General features: G+C 34.7%; 1 long non-coding RNA gene and 1 other non-coding gene across 4 annotated transcripts; one reads left to right on the top strand and one right to left on the bottom strand.

Moving 5' to 3' along the window:
* Window positions 1–3,253: 3,253 nt before the first annotated feature.
* On the bottom strand, window positions 3,254–6,788 carry LOC141677888 (uncharacterized). Of its 3 annotated transcripts, none has more exons than XR_012557560.1 (6): window positions 6,448–6,788; window positions 6,033–6,345; window positions 4,915–5,129; window positions 3,845–3,973; window positions 3,696–3,747; window positions 3,254–3,597 (listed from the first exon to the last, which is right to left on the bottom strand). It is a non-coding gene; the product is annotated as an uncharacterized LOC141677888 (long non-coding RNA). The 3 variants fall into 3 exon arrangements; XR_012557561.1 differs by having other exon boundaries at window positions 4,915–5,095; window positions 6,448–6,787; XR_012557562.1 differs by lacking the exon at window positions 4,915–5,129 and having other exon boundaries at window positions 6,448–6,785.
* A 10,836-nt stretch (window positions 6,789–17,624) lies between these two features.
* Window positions 17,625–17,731, top strand: LOC141680603 (small nucleolar RNA R71). Its single transcript, XR_012558370.1, has one exon. It is a non-coding gene; the product is annotated as a small nucleolar RNA R71 (small nucleolar RNA).
* The last annotated feature ends 552 nt before the right edge of the window (window positions 17,732–18,283 follow it).

Consider the following 18,283-nt stretch of genomic DNA (forward strand, 5'->3'; position numbering starts at 1 on the left):
AGATCTATTATAAAAACATAATAGCTTAATTTTTAAAAATTCTATATTTCAATTACATGTATAAAACTCATATATATAATCATCCGTAAGGTTGGATTATTAAAAAAATCCAAATGTCAAACCCATCCCCGAAACTTTGAGTTAAAAATCTAACTCAATCTTCGAACAATCTCGACGTTCTATTTTCTAAACGATTTTTTTAGTCATAATTGTTTTCTTACCCAATTTTTTTCCTAGTTTTATTTCACTATAAAATGACATTTCACTTGAAAAGTTTTAATTTATCAAATCATTTTCATATTTAATATTTTTTTCGTAATAATTATAATTATCCAAAAAACAAATGGAAAAACGGGACTGTAAGTGTAATCAACTAACTTTTAGAGTTTCACTATTAAAATGAATAGATATTTATGTTTTTAGAGTTTGATCAACGGAAATGTGACAAACAATGGGCGAAAAGTACAAAAATAATAATTTTCTTGCAGTTTTTTTCTATAGATCTATTATAAAAACATAATAGCTTAATTTTTCAAAATTCTATATTTCAATTACATGTATAAAAATCATATATCTAATCATCCATAAGGTTGGACTATTAAAAAAAATCCAAATATCTAACCCATCCCCGAAACTTTGAGTTGAAAACCTAGCTCGATATTCGAACAATCTCGACGTTCCGTTTTCTAAACGATTTTCTTAGTCATAATTGTTTTCTTACCCAATTTTTTTCCCTTTTGTTATTTCACTATAAAATGAAATTTTACTTGAAAAGTTTTAATTTATCGAATCATTTTCATATTTAATATTTTTTTCGTAATAATTATAATTATCCAAAAAAACAAATGGAAACACAAAACTGTAAATGTAATTAACCAACTTTTAGAGTTTCAGTATTAAAATGAATAGATGTTTATGTTTTTTAGAGTTTGATCAACGGAAATGTGACAAACAATAGGCGAAATGTACAAAAAATATATTTTTCTTGCAGTTTTTTCTATAGATCTATTATAAAAACATAATAGCTTAATTTTTAAAAATTCTATATTTCAATTACATGTATAAAACTAATATATATAATCATCCGTAAGGTTGGATTATTAAAAAAATCCAAATGTCTAACCCATCCCCGAATCTTTGAGTTGAAAATCTAACTCAATCTTCGAACAATCTCGACGTTTTGTTTTTTAAACGATTTTCTTATTTATAATTGGTTTCTTACCCAATTTTTTTTCCTAGTTTTATTTCACTATAAAATGACATTTCACTTGAAAAGTTTTAATTTATCGAATCATTTTCATATTTAATATTTTTTTCGTAATAATTATAAAAATCCAAAAAAACAAATGGAAACACAAAACTTTAAGTGTAATCAACTAACTTTTAGAGTTTCAATATTAAAATGAATAGATGTTTATGTTTTTAGAGTTTGATCAACGGAAATGTGACAAACAAGAGGCGAAAAGTTCAAAAAATATTTTTTTCTTGCAGTTTTTTCTATAGATCTATTATAAAAATATAATAGCTTAATTTTTAAATATTCTATATTTCAATTACATATATAAAACTCATATATATAATCATCCGTAAGGTTGGATTATTAAAAAAATCCAAATGTCTAACCCATCCCCGAAACTTTGAGTTAAAAATCTAACTCAATCTTCGAACAATCTCGACGTTCTATTTTCTAAACGATTTTTTTAGTCATAATTGTTTTCTTACCCAATTTTTTTTTCTAGTTTTATTTCACTATAAAATGACATTTCACTTGAAAAGTTTTAATTTATAAAATCATTTTCATATTTAATATTTTTTCGTAATAATTATAATTATCCAAAAAACAAATGGAAACACGGGACTGTAAGTGTAATCAACTAACTTTTAGAGTTTCACTATTAAAATGAATAGATATTTATCTTTTTAGAGTTTGATCAACGGAAATGTGACAAACAATGGGCGAAAAGTACAAAAATAATAATTTTCTTGCAGTTTTTTTCTATAGATCTATTATAAAAACATAATAGCTTAATTTTTCAAAATTCTATATTTCAATTACATGTATAAAAATCATATATCTAATCATCCATAAGGTTGGACTATTAAAAAAAATCCAAATATCTAACCCATCCCCGAAACTTTGAGTTGAAAACCTAGCTCGATATTCGAACAATCTCGACGTTCCGTTTTCTAAACGATTTTCTTAGTCATAATTGTTTTCTTACCCAATTTTTTTCCCTATTTTTATTTCACTATAAAATTAAATTTTACTTGAAAAGTTTTAATTTATCGAATCATTTTCATATTTAATATTTTTTTCGTAATAATTATAATTATCAAAAAAAACAAATGTAAACACAAAACTGTAAATGTAATTAACCAACTTTTAGAGTTTCAGTATTAAAATGAATAGATGTTTATGTTTTTTAGAGTTTGATCAACGGAAATGTGACAAACAATAGGCGAAATGTACAAAAAATATATTTTTCTTGCAGGTTTTTCTATAGATCTATTATAAAAACATAATAGCTTAATTTTTAAAAATTCTATATTTCAATTACATGTATAAAACTCATATATATAATCATCCGTAAGGCTGGATTATTAAAAAAATCCAAATGTCTAACCCATCCCCGAATCTTTGAGTTGAAAATCTAACTCAATCTTCGAACAATCTCGACGTTTTGTTTTTTAAACGATTTTCTTATTTATAATTGGTTTCTTACCCAATTTTTTTTCCTAATTTTATTTCACTATAAAATGACAATTCACTTGAAAAGTTTTAATTTATCGAATCATTTTCATATTTAATATTTTTTTCGTAATAATTATAATTATCCAAAAAACAAATGGAAACACGGGACTGTTAATGTAATCAACTAACTTTTAGAGTTTCACTATTAAAATGAATAGATATATATATATATATATATATATATATATATGTTTTTAGAGTATGATCAACAGAAATGTTACAAATAATGAGCGAAAAGTGGAAAAAACACATTTTTCTTAGTTTTCTCCCATTTCCTACCAATATTGGTAGGAAACGACCTGAATTATTGATATTTATTTATACTTCAGAAAAATGTTATATATTCCTAACAATACGTGGCCTACTGATGTGGTTGGTGGGATTATTTTCATATTAAGATTCTACCAAAACCTACCAACCTTGGTAGGAAAAACTTTCCCACCAAACTTGGTAGGAAATGGTCTCAGATTGATCATATTATTTCTTTTTTCATAAAAAAAGTTTAATCAATGAAATAAGTGAGGGCTGATGACGTGGTTGATGGAACCATTTCGGTATCAAATTTTGGTCAAAACCTACCAAAATTTTGGTCAAAACCTACCAAAATTGGTAGGTTTTGAGTTTCCCACCAATATTGGTAGGTTTTGGTGCTTGCGTGTACAAAATCTGGGCCCCACCTAGAGCAATTCCTACCGGTTTACGGGTTGGTAGGAAATGGTAGAGCAATTCCAACCAAATTTTTCTGGTTTGATTTGCTTGGTAGGAAAAAGCTGTTTTTCTTGTAGTGTTCCCGAGAATCTCTTTTTATTTAACTTGAAATTCAGCAGCAAGCAGGAGATCATTGCCTACAGAACCACAACTTTATATTAAGCACAAGTGCACAACCATAATAATATACAAAAAAAGCATAACTACAAAAATGTATAAAACAGTCTTTATGTACCTGATGCATCATAGAAATGGCAGGTACCAGAAAGGGAACCAACTGCCAAATTCTGTTAAAAATAAAGAAATTGTAAAATTTAATTAATTGTCCAAGGTACTGAATGAAAGTTTCGACAATTTGAGTCTGTTCAAGAATTTGTTACATACATTTCCATTTGGATGGTAGCATATTTCAGTAATCACGTCTCGTACATAAGCCCAATCAACTACTCGCTTCTCATTGACTCCCCAAATTCGAACTTAAGATAAACTTCAGCAGAACTCAAACAACTCCAGCTATAGAGGAAGAATGAATTCATTTTCACTTCAACACACTGGAAATATGAAGGTTGTAGAGTAGAGGCAATATTTTGTACTCAAAATGGTAATGAGGATTTTTACAGTAGGTTGATATAAGTGAGAAGATGCGCACTGCTGCAGCCTTTAATTTAGCATTATTAAGGAAGGCTTTTAGCAGTGGAATAGTTTGGAAAATGTCCACAAGTCAGACTTTGTAAATGAAATGCACAGAATAAACCAGTTGGCATCTACTAATTACTTCTTCAATCATATGTGCGCACAAGAAAATTGCAGCTGCTTTAAACAGCTAGTGAACTAAAACATGTCAAATCATTATCAACCGTAAGAGCATCAATAGCAAGGTGAGCAACTTAGCAAAATTAAGATAAAATAATAATAAGCCGTGCAGGAAAAATATACAAAAGGTACTCAGAGTTCAATCATTTCTTTAAATTTCCTATGAAACATTATAGAGAGTATAGACTATATGTCATACGTTCTCGGTTACATCCTTTTAAATTTATATCATAAATTTTTATCATAATTCTGCGACAATGCCACGACAAATAATGTAAGAATAGCAAGTGTCTTATTTTTAACATAGAATCCAGGAAATTGCATACTTCTGTGTCAAACTAATAATTATTCCAGCAACCATTATATATCTAACGAAGACATTTGAAATTCTAACCTGCACAGTTCAGGTCAATATAAAGTGCATTCGAATAAATTACTTTGCAAGCAAGCATCTTCCTAAATGAATAACTATATCAACCACTAAGATGAGCGTACAATATTTTCTATAAACATAAACTCTATCCTAAAGTTCCTAGTTCACCAGAATTCTATTTTCTTGAACTTTCTTTTCTTTTTCGTCTTCTTTACATTAACATAAACTCTATCCTTAATAACCAGCTCGAGCACAATAAGAACTTTACCTTCCAACTTCTCTACTCTCCTTGGTGTATAGACCACATTGTGTATATTCTCAGCTAAGGCTCTTTGAGCTAAGACTCTGCTCACAGCCGCACAAGCAGCTACATACCTTAGTGACCCCAAGTCAAGTTTCATGTCCTTGGAGATTGAATGTGTGACATCAACAATGTTGATAGTGTCTCGCTGTATAAGGCATTAACTTAGAGAAACCTATAGACTGAACATTTAGCATTGAAAAATTAATTGAGACAAAAATATGGGGCATAGGAGCATCTTCATTATTCAAAGATAATATCACCGCATTCATTAAAGATTAGCAGCTGCAAGACTGAACATATCAAAAAGGGTTTCGATTACAGTGAACAAGAAAGTTTGAGGTGCAAAGTGTCACGATCTTAAGTATTTCAACCAAAGTAGGACGAAACCTAAAAGTTACGGGATGCGAACTGCATTCTACTTAAAGTAATAGTGGTTCAGCCACTTAATCTAAAAGGTAAAAGATGGAACACATATATACTCGTATCACAAATCAAAAGATTTGATATAATATTAATGAGCACGCCGACTTAAATTTTTACGCTACAATGTTGATAGCAGGGCTGTTGTCTCCGAAGATATTAGAACTTGCTAAAGGTTTACAAGAGAGAAGATGCGCAAAATTGCAAAAATGTAAAATAGTTGATTTTTACGGCACAACTCATGAAACACGATTAAATGAGTTCAGGGACTCCTGATTAAGTGTACATGCTACTCCTAGATGCTTAATCCAAAAGCTGTGACGCTCTCTTTCCAACATTCACAGGGATATCATATTGCAAATCTATAATATCTAAATACCTTGTTCCAGACAACACCCTCGAAAAAAATCTTACAGATGTCCCTAATACTTTTTAAGTACTGATGTATTAAGTACGCTAAATGTCATACTTCCTAATATTGGGCTAAGGGTATAAATACACCAATTACAGTATGATTCAAAATGAAAATGTGAAGCTTAAACACATACAAAAGCTTTTGTTTACTTTAAATACATACTTTAAATCTAGCATTTAAAATCAACAAAATAATTCCCCTCATAGCACTAAACATATGGATTTTGCTAAGGGGTTATTCTACTCACCGCATAAATAACAGCCATAATCCTTACGTTTGATTGTAAGCTCCATGAACTTAAGTCCTTTTCTACAATCAAGGATAGCAGTGCAGATAGAATGGCAATAGTTGAGCTATAAAACAGTGATACAACCAGCTTTGATGTATGTTTCTCAAGGATTAGGGCCTGAAAATATCAAATTAGACATTTAACTATAAAAGGAGGCAGGTGGAAAGCAGTTTGACTAACAAAAATTAATCTTTATATATCTAGAAATCATATCTGATATCTTTCTATCTTGAATCCAGGCATCACCAAGAAGACAAAACTGCATAATCACCTGTGTGAGAGAGTGAGCATCCAATAAGCATTACAATCTACTTATGTTTCGACCTTAACCAAACCTATACACATACTAGCTCTAATAGAGTATTTGTCAAACCTTTCCGGCCCAACTCCGGGGAGAAGATCTGTAACCACTCCTAGCCCAACTCCGGGGAGGAGATATGTAACCACTCATGGGTCTCCCAGGATAACGGTCCAATCAAATCACACACACACAGAGACAGTCAGAGAGAGATGTCCGCCGCTTTCGCATCTTCTCATTATTTTCCACCTGTTACCATCCATTGCTGCTAATTCAATTGGCTTCTGCAAACCCCCACAACTCGTCCACAAAATTGGCTTAAGAAATCTCGATTTTAGTAAAAAGATAAGACAAGATTCATAGGAAAAGGGGTTGAACTGATAAGGGAAGAGAGATGGTAAAAGATGAGCGGGAAAAAAAGTTAAAGGAGATAGAGTTTTTATGAACCAACGATCACGATTTACCCAAATTATTTTTCTTTACACCAATTAGACGGTCCAGATTAAAATTGAAGCTCGTGATCCGCGTGATGCATTCACTAGCCAATACTTTTCTACCACATAGCGATCAAGTGGATGATTTTCTATTTTCTATTTACTGAATTAAAGACTAATTAAAAATCAATATAAAATAATTAGAAAACTTTAAAAATTCCACAAAAATTACTATACACTCAAACAATTGTCTAGATAATAATAAAAATAAAAAATCATATTTTTATTATTTTCCCCCATTTTTTTAATATCTGTAAAAAGATTTAATATATAATTAAAATATTTAAAGAATAAATTATATATTAATTATAAATAATTAGAGACCCCCACTGGCACGTCAGCACAGTGGGACCACATGTGGGGACCATGTCTGCCACGTCAGTAGAGTGGGGCCCTTATGTGGGGACCACACCTTCCATGTCAGCAGCGTGGGGCCCACACCAAGGACACTTCCCCATGTAGGACCCACATGTGACACGTCAACATAATTTTATTTATTTTTTAATAAAAAATTGAATATTTTAATTTCTATATGGATTGACAACACTTTATGAGACCTATGCTAACATAATTGAAACATGTTGTAATATGGTAGATTATCATAATGATACGGCAACATTATCTACGACAACATCACATAATTATGTTGTATAAGGTCGTTTATGGCATAGTGTCGTTAGGACTTAACATTTTCTATACGACATCACTACACTCGAATCAACATCACAAATTAATTGGAAAAGCAAACTTAAGGGATCATGATATAATGCAAATGCAACTATATGCAACATAATAACATGATAACAAATACGCAAAACAAAAATAAAAACAAATAGCTACATGACAAATATGCAAACTATATGAACTAAATATCATGAATATGCATCTAAATGGACTCACACACAAATATTCCTTATCTACCACCCCAAACTTAAAATTTTCACTGTCCTCAGTGAAGGTAATAGTAGAGAATCAAGGCATACCTACTCAGAATCGGGATGGTCATCACCCTCCGCGGGTGGAGTGTCATGAGGCGGGTACATAGAATTCTCACCAAAAATCGGCCACTGAATGTCTACCCCCGTGGCTCTAAAAGCTGTAACCAACGTCTGGGTAAGATCTTGTGCAAACCTACTATGGATGTCATACATCGCATCCAACCGCCTCGTCAAGTACCTATACTGCACTGAGCCCAAACCAGCACTATCCTCTGCCTCCTGCTGCGAAGAACCGACCTCACCCATCTGATATGCCCATGTTGATCATAAGTATAGTCAAGCACCTTCTCATCAGCTTTCCCACCAAACCACTCATGCATGCTCAAAATTCTCGAGATGTGAATAGGGGCACTTGGTAACTGGAGCTGCCCGTGTGCGGGCTAATGAACACCCACCGCCACATAAAGCTTAGTCACAATCAAAGCATAAGGAATAGACCCCGTAGTGCTCCCCTGTAGAAACCTCAAAATACCCTGATAGATAATGGAGTCGAGATCCACATAGTCTCCCTGCAAAATCCCCCACGACAACTTTGCACGATCCACAGTAATATCATGCACATGAGAAGAAGGCATGATGTTCGCATAAATAAAAGAATTCCATGCACGAGTATCCTCGTAGGTAGTGTTTAGATATATCTGCAATGTATGTATTATGATAAAGATAAAATTGGAGTAAGTTAATATAAAACCCCGTGCCGTGGTAAAGCATTTAAGCTTATGAGATGTGACAAACAAACGAGTAATTTTGTAAATTTCGTTTTAGTATATTGGTACCTGAATATCTTGTATCTATATCTAAGAAGTCTTGTAATCTCTCGAGTCTTGTATGTTTTCACCTAAATGAGTACGGTGTATATAAACATAATTTGAGGTGCAATATTTAGTTATATATAGATAAATGTATATAAAGATTTAAAGACATGGTATATCACAGTTATTGGAGGCTAGGGATCTGCTTAGTAATAGTGTTATCGTTATACAAACAGAGTTGCAGATTTTAAGTTCTAGTGCTGAGACTAATGTTGCTCCAGATGCTTCTGTTGTTGTTGCTCCTTCAGAAAACCCAGAAACTGCATCAAACGCTTCAGACTAGGGTTCTGCGTCCCGTCGTTTGCCCTCTAGGAGAAGTTTTCCATCTATGCAGTTATATTCGGAGAATGACATTCCTCGGGATTTCCAAAGGAGGAGAATGAGATAATTTTGTTTTCGATATCAAGAGAAAGATGTGTTTATGTTAACAGAAACTTGTATACAATCTCCAGTGTCGTACTAGGTTGTTTAAGTTAAGATATTGCACCATTTAAATTAAGATATTGCTAAGATATTGCACCATCTTTAGTTTGTTTTCCCTTGTTTCTTCCTTCTCTATTTTTATTATATTGTTCATGCTAAAATGGTTATATTTTTCATGCTAAAGTGGTGCATATGCTTGTGAAAGCATGTTCATAGTTTTCTATTTGTGTAATCATGGACCACTAAGTTGTTTTTCTTAACTTATTAACATAGCCACCGTGTCTTTTCTCAGAGATTACCTGCCATCTTTAGTATCTGAAGATAATTGCATAATTTTTTTTTTGTAGAATGGTTTCTTATTAAACTTTTTCTTTTATTTTTTGGCGGAATTTTTCTTTCTTCACTTGTCTTAATAAATCATGGTCCAAGGTATTAAAATTGGACTAAGTTCAAATTTTGGGTCAATCTGGAACTGACCTGAAACAGGTTAGATCCGATCTGGTACACAAAATTGATCTGAAAAACTATATAATACATTTTCTTTTTCTAAATAAAGTATAGTTGCATTGTGATAAAGTACTAGCATGACATTATAAGAGCGAGGTTATAGCGTATCATCTGAATGATGCGTGGAATATTTATCAATCGATATGTATGTGTGATTTGTGTGTATTAGTCGTGATTCTTTACAAACTTTATTAATTGTTTAAATTACATAATATGTTCAATGTATAGAGTAGGCTTTTTCTAGACTTCTCTAGTTTAATTACATGCTGGACCCGCTGTCGTTATATCAATTGCCATCTGTGTTGGGTCTGTAATATTGTAATATGATGATCAAACTATAATTATTTATTGAACTCACAAAGATACGTGGTTGGAAACTGTAAGTAGGCATTAACATGAGTACATATGATTTCTCTTACACATTTTTGCATTTGAAAAGAAGCATACGATTGCCTTATCAGTTGTCCTTTGCTTTCAGAAATCGCAGAGCAAAGCCAATTATAGTTGATCCAGTCTTCGCTTGTCGAAGAAATATAGCATATTTTTTACTACCCAAAGTAGATCAGTCCCGACCTCTTTTAAGTTGTTTACTGGTACATTAAAAAATCTCAATAATATATGTATATGTTAATTATCCATGTCTTTCTATGCATGTGTTTCAAAATGATTTATCAAACTAAATTTGTTATTCTATATTTCATTGCAGGATTTGTGAGTTATAGTCTTGATAAAATATGTTCAAGGTAATTATTTATCCTAGTTCCTTGGCTTTTCCCAAATTTTTCTAAATATCTTGTGGTGAATGTTATTAGTTATCAAATTTTAGTTCTTTAGTAGTTGACCGAATAAGATTTTAATATGGAAGGAACAAAATAAATGGGGATAATGAAGACCTTGATGTTTTTAGTGTCGTCTAGTTATATTAGAGATCTCGCCACTTTGGTGGTCGCATATGGTTTTAGCATCAACTAGATTTCGATATTTTGAAAGTTGGAATTGGGTGTATGTGCCCTGTTTATTTTTGTTTAGTAATTTTTAAATTTTTTTGGATGCTTGTTGGGTTTAATATTAGATACCTTATTTGGCATGAATCATGTAAAAATAAAACAATTATATCTAAATTTTAATATTTATAGTGTTGCATTTGAATTTATACGGTGTTGCTAATACAAAATACGGTGTTGCAAATGACAATATTGGTGTTGCAAATGACTAAAATTGGTGTTGCATATTACAAAAATCAATGTTGTGTATTAAAAAATCAGTGTTGCATTAGACACAGCAGGGCTCACTGCTGACGTGGCAATGTGGCCCCCTGACGTGGCAATGCATGTCCCACTTTGCTGACGTGTCAAAGTGGGGCACACTGCTGACGTGGTATTTTGCTGTCGTGGCAAGGTGGGGACCATTGATGACCTGGAAAAATGATGTGTCACTTGCCACGTAAGACACTGTGGTGATGTGGCTTTTTTTTATACAACACTAAGTGGCGTTGCCATTGTATGTCTTTGTTGTTGCAAAAGAGGCATAATGCAACGCTTATTGGAGTTGCACAATTCATTGTTTTAGGGTTCTACGGCCACGTCCACATTGGCAACGATGTCCTGGTGTTGCCTATTACCTTATGCAACACTATTTAGGTCTTACGCAATTGCATAGTATGGGTTACCTATGTGCACTTATGGCGTAGTGACGTTATCTTATAAGTTCACAACGCTCATAAGACGAATAAGCACAACCAATACTAGGATATCATACAAACACCACACACTAAGATATCAAAACAAATTAACTATAGAAATCCATAAGTAAATCCGTTAGAACCCCACAAAAATGATTAGTTCATAACCGAACTCATCCTCACCGTGGGTTCCGATGAAAGTATGGTATAATAAACTAAATCTTTATAAACTGAATAAATAATCAAAGTACGTTAACAAGAGTAATATGTTCAACAAATAAGAAAACAAGCATCCAAGATTACAACTTAAGCAAAGAATCACAAGTAAAAACTAGATATTCTTCTCCTTTGTTGAATTTGTACTATTATGTCTTTCCATTGTCTTCTCCTTAGTCTAAGTTATGAATAACGTCTTTAAAAGGTCTTTATATAGCATCCTAAATCGATCCAGAAGTCCAGCAGATCATTATTCTACTTAAATCAGGATTTTGGAAAACGATCTAGCGCGGACGCCCTGGGATCCCGCGCGGCCGCTCTGACTTTCGGTTGAACGAGCGCGGCAACTCTGAACATGGGCACAACCGCGCTGAGCTTATGCCAATACTTGATTTTCTTGCTGCTTTGATCTTCTCTTGCTGGTTACTTGCGCTCAATCATCCGAGGCTCCATCCTAACACTCTATTAATCATAAAAACATTGTAAAACCATTCTTGCTCCTGATTATGCCCTGAAATGCAAAACACTACAAAAACACATCAAATACACAAACAACTTGAGTACAAAACACCAATTCGAGCCTTTATGAAGCGTTCTTAGTGGACATAAATTCCACTTCACACCCCAAACTTGAATCGATGCTTGTCCTCAAGCATAATAGACTCAAAAAATGAAAAATAAAAATGCATAAATGCAACTAACATGAATGCAATGATCCCCTCAAAATAACTAAACCAACCAATGAGCAACATCTGAACGAATGTAATTATTCACACCAAGTTCAATCAAATCCCACAAATCAACCCAAAAGCCAGAAACGTGTGTGTGTGCAATTGCTTAACAGATTTACTCTTGCAACTAGATCAGTAATCATAACTCACCACTCATCAAGGCAATCACAAGGTTATACACAGAATAAACGATAAACCCAAAATGACTGACAACACTTCAATTTTATCGGAGTTATACAAGGATGCATGCTTTTATTTATAACACTTAACAAACACAAATACGCTTATTTGATCGTGCAATGAGTGAGGTCCAAAAAAGACTTATGTAATAATACCCATGTAACAAGCGTTAGGTTAGCGGATCCCATACTATAAAAGCCTTAGGTCAATAGGCACAAAGTCCCCTAGAACTTAATAACTCGAGTATTAAAGAGCCCACTCGTGATCAATTATGCAAAACACTTTTTTTTCTTTTCTTTTCTTTTTTTATATTTTTTTCTTTTTTATATTTTTTTCTTTTCTTTTCCATTTTTTATATTTTTTTTCTTTTCTGCAATTTTTGAACGAGTGCGTTTCGCTCCATCTCGCTTATCCCTAGAGTACTCATATAAATATGAGCCGACTACTAACCATTTGACTCCTAGCCACAACTAGCAATGAAATCCTATGTTTTTCTCTAATTTTAAAAATCCTTGTTATTTCATCGCTAAGAGAATATCATAAATTCTAGACATAAACAAGTGATTAAACCTCAACAAACAAACAAGCCATGATCATGATCTAGCACGCAAGCAACCTATAAGACTTAGTGAACTTTTTTCTTGTTTCTAGCATGGAAATCAATTCGTTAGGACTTAACATTCCTCTATACGACATCACTACACTCGAATCAACATCACAAATTAATCGGAAAAGCAAACTTAAGGGATCATGATATAATGCAAATGCAACTATATGCAACATACTAACATGATAACAAATACGCAAAACAAAAAAAACAAATAACTACATGACAAATATGCAAACTATATGAACTAAATATCATGAATATGAATCTGAATGGACTCACACACAAATATTCCTTAACTACCACCCCTAAACTTAAAATTTTCACTATCCTCAGTGAAGGTAATAGTAAGGAATCAAGGCATACCTGCTCGGAATTAGGATGATCAAAGACCAATCCTTTCCCGATGGACATACAACTTTCTCTAGAATACGCTTGATCTCTCTGTTAGATACCTCAGCTTGACCATTAGTCTGAGGATGATAGACTATAGCAATGCGATGATTCACATTATATATCTACATCATTGCAGTGAACTTGCGATTGCAGAAATGCGATCCCTCGTCACTGATTATGACTCTTGAAGTCCCAAATCTTGTGAATATCTTCTTGTGAAGAAAGTTAAGCACTACTTTCGCATCATTTGTTGGTAAAGTTTTAACCTCGACCCATTTTGACACATAATCGACCGCCAACAAGATATACTGATTATTGCAAGATAAGATAAATGGCCTCATGAAATTAATTCCCCAAACATCGAATACCTCAACCTCGAGAAGCACATTAAGAGGCATCTCATCCCTCTTGGACATATTACCAACACACTAGCAGCGATCACACTTCAAAATAAACTGATGCGCATCCTTAAATAATGTAGGTCAGAAGAATCCTGCTTGAAGGATATGAGCTATTGCCTTTTCTCCACCATAGTGGCCTCCATAAACAGTTGAATGGCAGTCTCGGAAGATACCCTTCGTCTCGCTGTACGGAATACATCTCCTGAAGATTTGGTCAGCTCCTTGCAGAAACAAAAATGGCTCATCCCACATGTACCACTTCACTTCATGAAGAAACTTCTTCCTTTGAGCAGAAGTCAAGTCCGGGGGCATAATGTTGCTCACAAGGTAGTTCACAATGTCTGCAAACCAAGGTTCTTCTTCTTGCACCCCAAACAATTGTTCATCGGGAAAAAACTCATTTATCAAAGTCTTGTCATGTGAAGCTGCACTTGGATCTTCTAAACGAGAAAGATGATCAGGAACTTGATTCTAATTACCTTTTCTATCTTTGACCTCCAACTCAAACTCCTAAAGTAAAAGAACCCATCGAATCAATCTAGGCTTCGAGTCCTTCTTTGAGATAAGATAGCGAATTGCAGCGTGATCAGTGAAAACTGTCACCTTTGTCCAAAGCAAATAAGATCGAAACTTCTCAAAACCGTAGATAATGGCTAAGAGTTCCTTATCAATAGTTGTATAGTTCAGTTGAGCACCATTGAGGGTCTTACTAGCATAGTAGACCACATGAAATATATTTTTCTTCCTTTTCCAAAGAACCGCTCCAACTACATAGTCACTCGCATCGCACATCATTTCAAAAGGCTCGTTCCAATTAGGTGCAATTATGACAGGTGCTGTAATCAAACTCTTCTTTAAGCTCTCAAAAGAAGCTAGACACTCATCATCAAACTTGAAAGGGACATCTTTCTCTAATAGATTGCATAATGGTTTAGAGATTTTAGAGAAGTCCTTGATGAACCGCCTACAGAAGCCCGCATGACCAAGGAAACCGTGAATCCCCTTAACAAAAATTAGTGGATGAAGGTTTTCAATGACCCCCACCTTGGATTTTTCCACCTCAAGACCTTTACTAGAGACCTTATGCCCAAGAATGATGCCCTGTTGCATCATAAAGTGACATTTATCCCAGTTAAGAACCAGATTTGTCTCAACACACCTTTCAAGAACTGCACCAAGATTTTGCAAGCACTCGTCAAAAGAATCCCCAAACACAGAAAAATCATCCATGAACACCTTCATATTTTGACCAATCATGTCAGAGAAAATGGCCATCATGGATCTCTGAAATGTGGCAGGTGCACCACACAACCCAGAAGAAACTCTTCTGAAGGCAAAAGTACTAAACGGACATGTGAAGGTAGTCTTTTCCTGATCTTCTGGAGCGATGCAAATCTGATTATAGCCCGAATAGCCATCCAGAAGATAGTAATATTCATGCCCAGCCAACTTGTCAAGCATCTGATCAATAAAAGGAAGAGGGAAGTGATCCTTCCTTGTGGCTTTGTTCAGCTTCCTTTAATCCATGCAAACTCTCCACCCCGTAACTGTTCGAGTAAGAATGAGCTCATTCTTCTCATTAGCAACCACAGTGATGCCTTCTTTCTTCGGCACACACTGAACTGGGCTCACCCAAGAACTATTAGAAATAGGATAAATGATGCCTGCATCTAGCCACTTGAGAATTTCCTTCTTCACCACCTCTTTCAAGATTGGATTTAGCCTTCTCTATTGCTCAACAGTTGGCTTGCTTTCTTCTTCTAGCAGAATTTTATGCATGCAATAAAAAGGGTTGATTCCCTTGATATCTGCTATAGTCCATCCAATTGCCGACTTGAACTCTCTCAAAATTCTCAAGAGCTTTTCCGTATCCCTACCTGGAAGGTCAGATGCAATAATAACAGGAAAAGTAGATGCATGACCTAAAAAAGCATACCTTAAGTGTTTAGGAAAAGGTTTAAGCTCGAGTGTAGGAGCTTCCTCTATAGATGGCTTGAGACGCCTCTCCATATTTTTGAGTTGTAACATTCCAAGAGATTCAAAAGGCATATCCAGCCTTCGCTTCCAAGAAAAAGCATTCAAATACTGCAACTTCTAATCACCTTCATCATCTTCACTATCTGAATTTCCCATCAAGGCCTTCTCTAAGGCATCAGACCTTAGCATTTGATCAAGTTCTGAAGTAACCACATAATCGACCAATTCCGCTTTTAAGCACTCCTCATTATCAGTAGGGAATTTCATGGCATTGAAAATATTAAAAGTCACATCCTGATCTAGTACTCGCATAGTGAGCTCACCCTTTTGCACATCAATCAAGGTTCGGCCAGTAGCCAAGAATGGTCTTCCCAAGATTATCGAAATCTTTTTATCCTCCTCGAAATCAAGAATTACAAAGTCAGCAGAAAAGAGGAGTTTGTCCACCTTGACCAAAACATCCTCAACAATGCCTCGTGGATATGTAATCGAACGATCGGCCAAATACAAGGACATATATGTAAGCTTTGGATCAGGTAAATCCAACTTTTTGAAGACAGACAAAGGCATCAAATTGATGCTAGCTCCCCGATTACATAAACACTTGTCGAACGACAAGTTTTCGATGGTGCAAGTAATAGTGAAGCTTCCAGGATCTTTAAGCTTTGGAGGCAACTTTTGTTGTAACACAACACTGCATTCCTCTATAAGAGCAACGGTCTCTAAGTCATCGAGCTTCACTTTCCTTGAGAGAATAACTTTCATAAACTTCGCATAGCTAGGCATCTGTTTTAGAGCTTCAGCGAAAGGTATGTTGATATGCAGTTTCTAGAACACCTCCAGAAACTTAGAAAACTGCTCATCCAACTTTTGCTTCTACAGCCTCTTAGGAAAAGGAGGTAGATGATAGACTTGTTTTTCCCTTGTATTACCCTCAGGAGGAGTGTGTTCCATAGTTTTCTTCCTTGTTTCCACTTCTGCGTCCTTCTACACATCTTCTTCAGCCACAACTTCATCTTCTAGAACTTGAGATTTTTTTAGATTCGCAACCTTCCCAGACCTCAATGTAATTTCCTTAACCTGCTCTTTTGCTTCCTTCTTTCCTGGAACTTCTGTGTCACTAGGTAGTGTACCAGGTTGATGATTCAGCAAGTCATTGGCAATCTGCCCAATTTAATTCTCCACGGTCTTAATAGAAACCGCTTGGCTCTTGCACATAAGCCTCAACTCCTCCAATTCAGATTTTTCATTAGATTGACTTGTACTTTCATGTGGTAGTTGCTGAAGCTGGAGTTGTTGTCTTGGAGCATATTGCGGTTGTTGAAAACCAGCGGGTAATATTACTTTACTGCTGATAAGGCTGTTGCACTGCATTCTGAGTGTTACTCCAGCTGAAATTAGGATGATTGCGGTTGTTGGGATGATAGGTGGCTGGAACTGGCTGCTGCGACCTCTGAAAGTTGCTCACGAACTGAGCTGATTCACTAGATATATCACACTGCTCCGTCTCATGCGCACCAGCACAAAGCTCACAAACACTAATGATCTGATTAACTCCATAATTTGCCAAAGAATCTACCTTAATCGTTAAAGCCTTAAGTTGAGAAGTTATAGCAGTAGCTGCATCTACCTCTAGAATTCCTGCTACCTTTCCTTGAAGTAGTCTCTGAGAAGGGTTCTGGTATTCATTAGCAGCCATTAATTCAATCAACTCATAAGCTTCATCATAGCTCTTAGCCCATAAGGCTCGACCTGATGCTGTATCGAGCATGGGTCTAGATTGTGCTCCCAAGCCATTATAAAAACAGTTGATAATCATCCAGTCAGGCATCCCATGATGAGGATACTTCTTAAGCATCTCCTTATAATGATCTCAAGCTTCACATCAAGACTCTCCCGATTGCTACACAAATTGAGTAAGAGCATTTCTGATTGCACCTGTCTTTGCCATAGGGAAGAATTTAGTAAGAAACTTTTGAGCAAGATCTTCCCAAGTAGTAATAGAACCTGGTGGTAGAGAATGCTACCAAAACTTAGCTTTATCCCTCAGAGAGAATGGGAAAAGCCTCAGCTTAACAGCATCTTCAGAATCATTGTTGAATTTGAAAGTGTCGCATATCTCGATGAAATCTCCAATATGCATGTCGGGATCTTTCGTTGGGTAACCCCCAAACTGGACAGAGTTCTGCACCATCTGAATCGTGCTAGCCTTGATTTTAAAAGTGTTAGCCACGATGGCTGGTCTGACAATGCTAGACTGAATATCATTGATCTTCGGTTGAGAGTAGTCCATCAAAGCCTTCGGATTTGGTGTTGGTTCTCCCATTGCAACGATCGCTTCTTCTTCAACTTTCTCAACTAAGACTTCTTCTTATACTTTCTCCGCTTTATCCAGTGTTCTCTTCTGAGATCGAGAAAGCGTTAGCATAAACGCTCTCTAGATTACCGGGAATACCAACAAGCAAACAAGTAAGTAAAATATCCGAGT

The sequence above is a fragment of the Apium graveolens genome, chromosome 1 (assembly GCF_009905375.1).
Source record: "Apium graveolens cultivar Ventura chromosome 1, ASM990537v1, whole genome shotgun sequence".
NCBI classification, from domain to species: Eukaryota; Viridiplantae; Streptophyta; class Magnoliopsida; order Apiales; family Apiaceae; genus Apium; species Apium graveolens.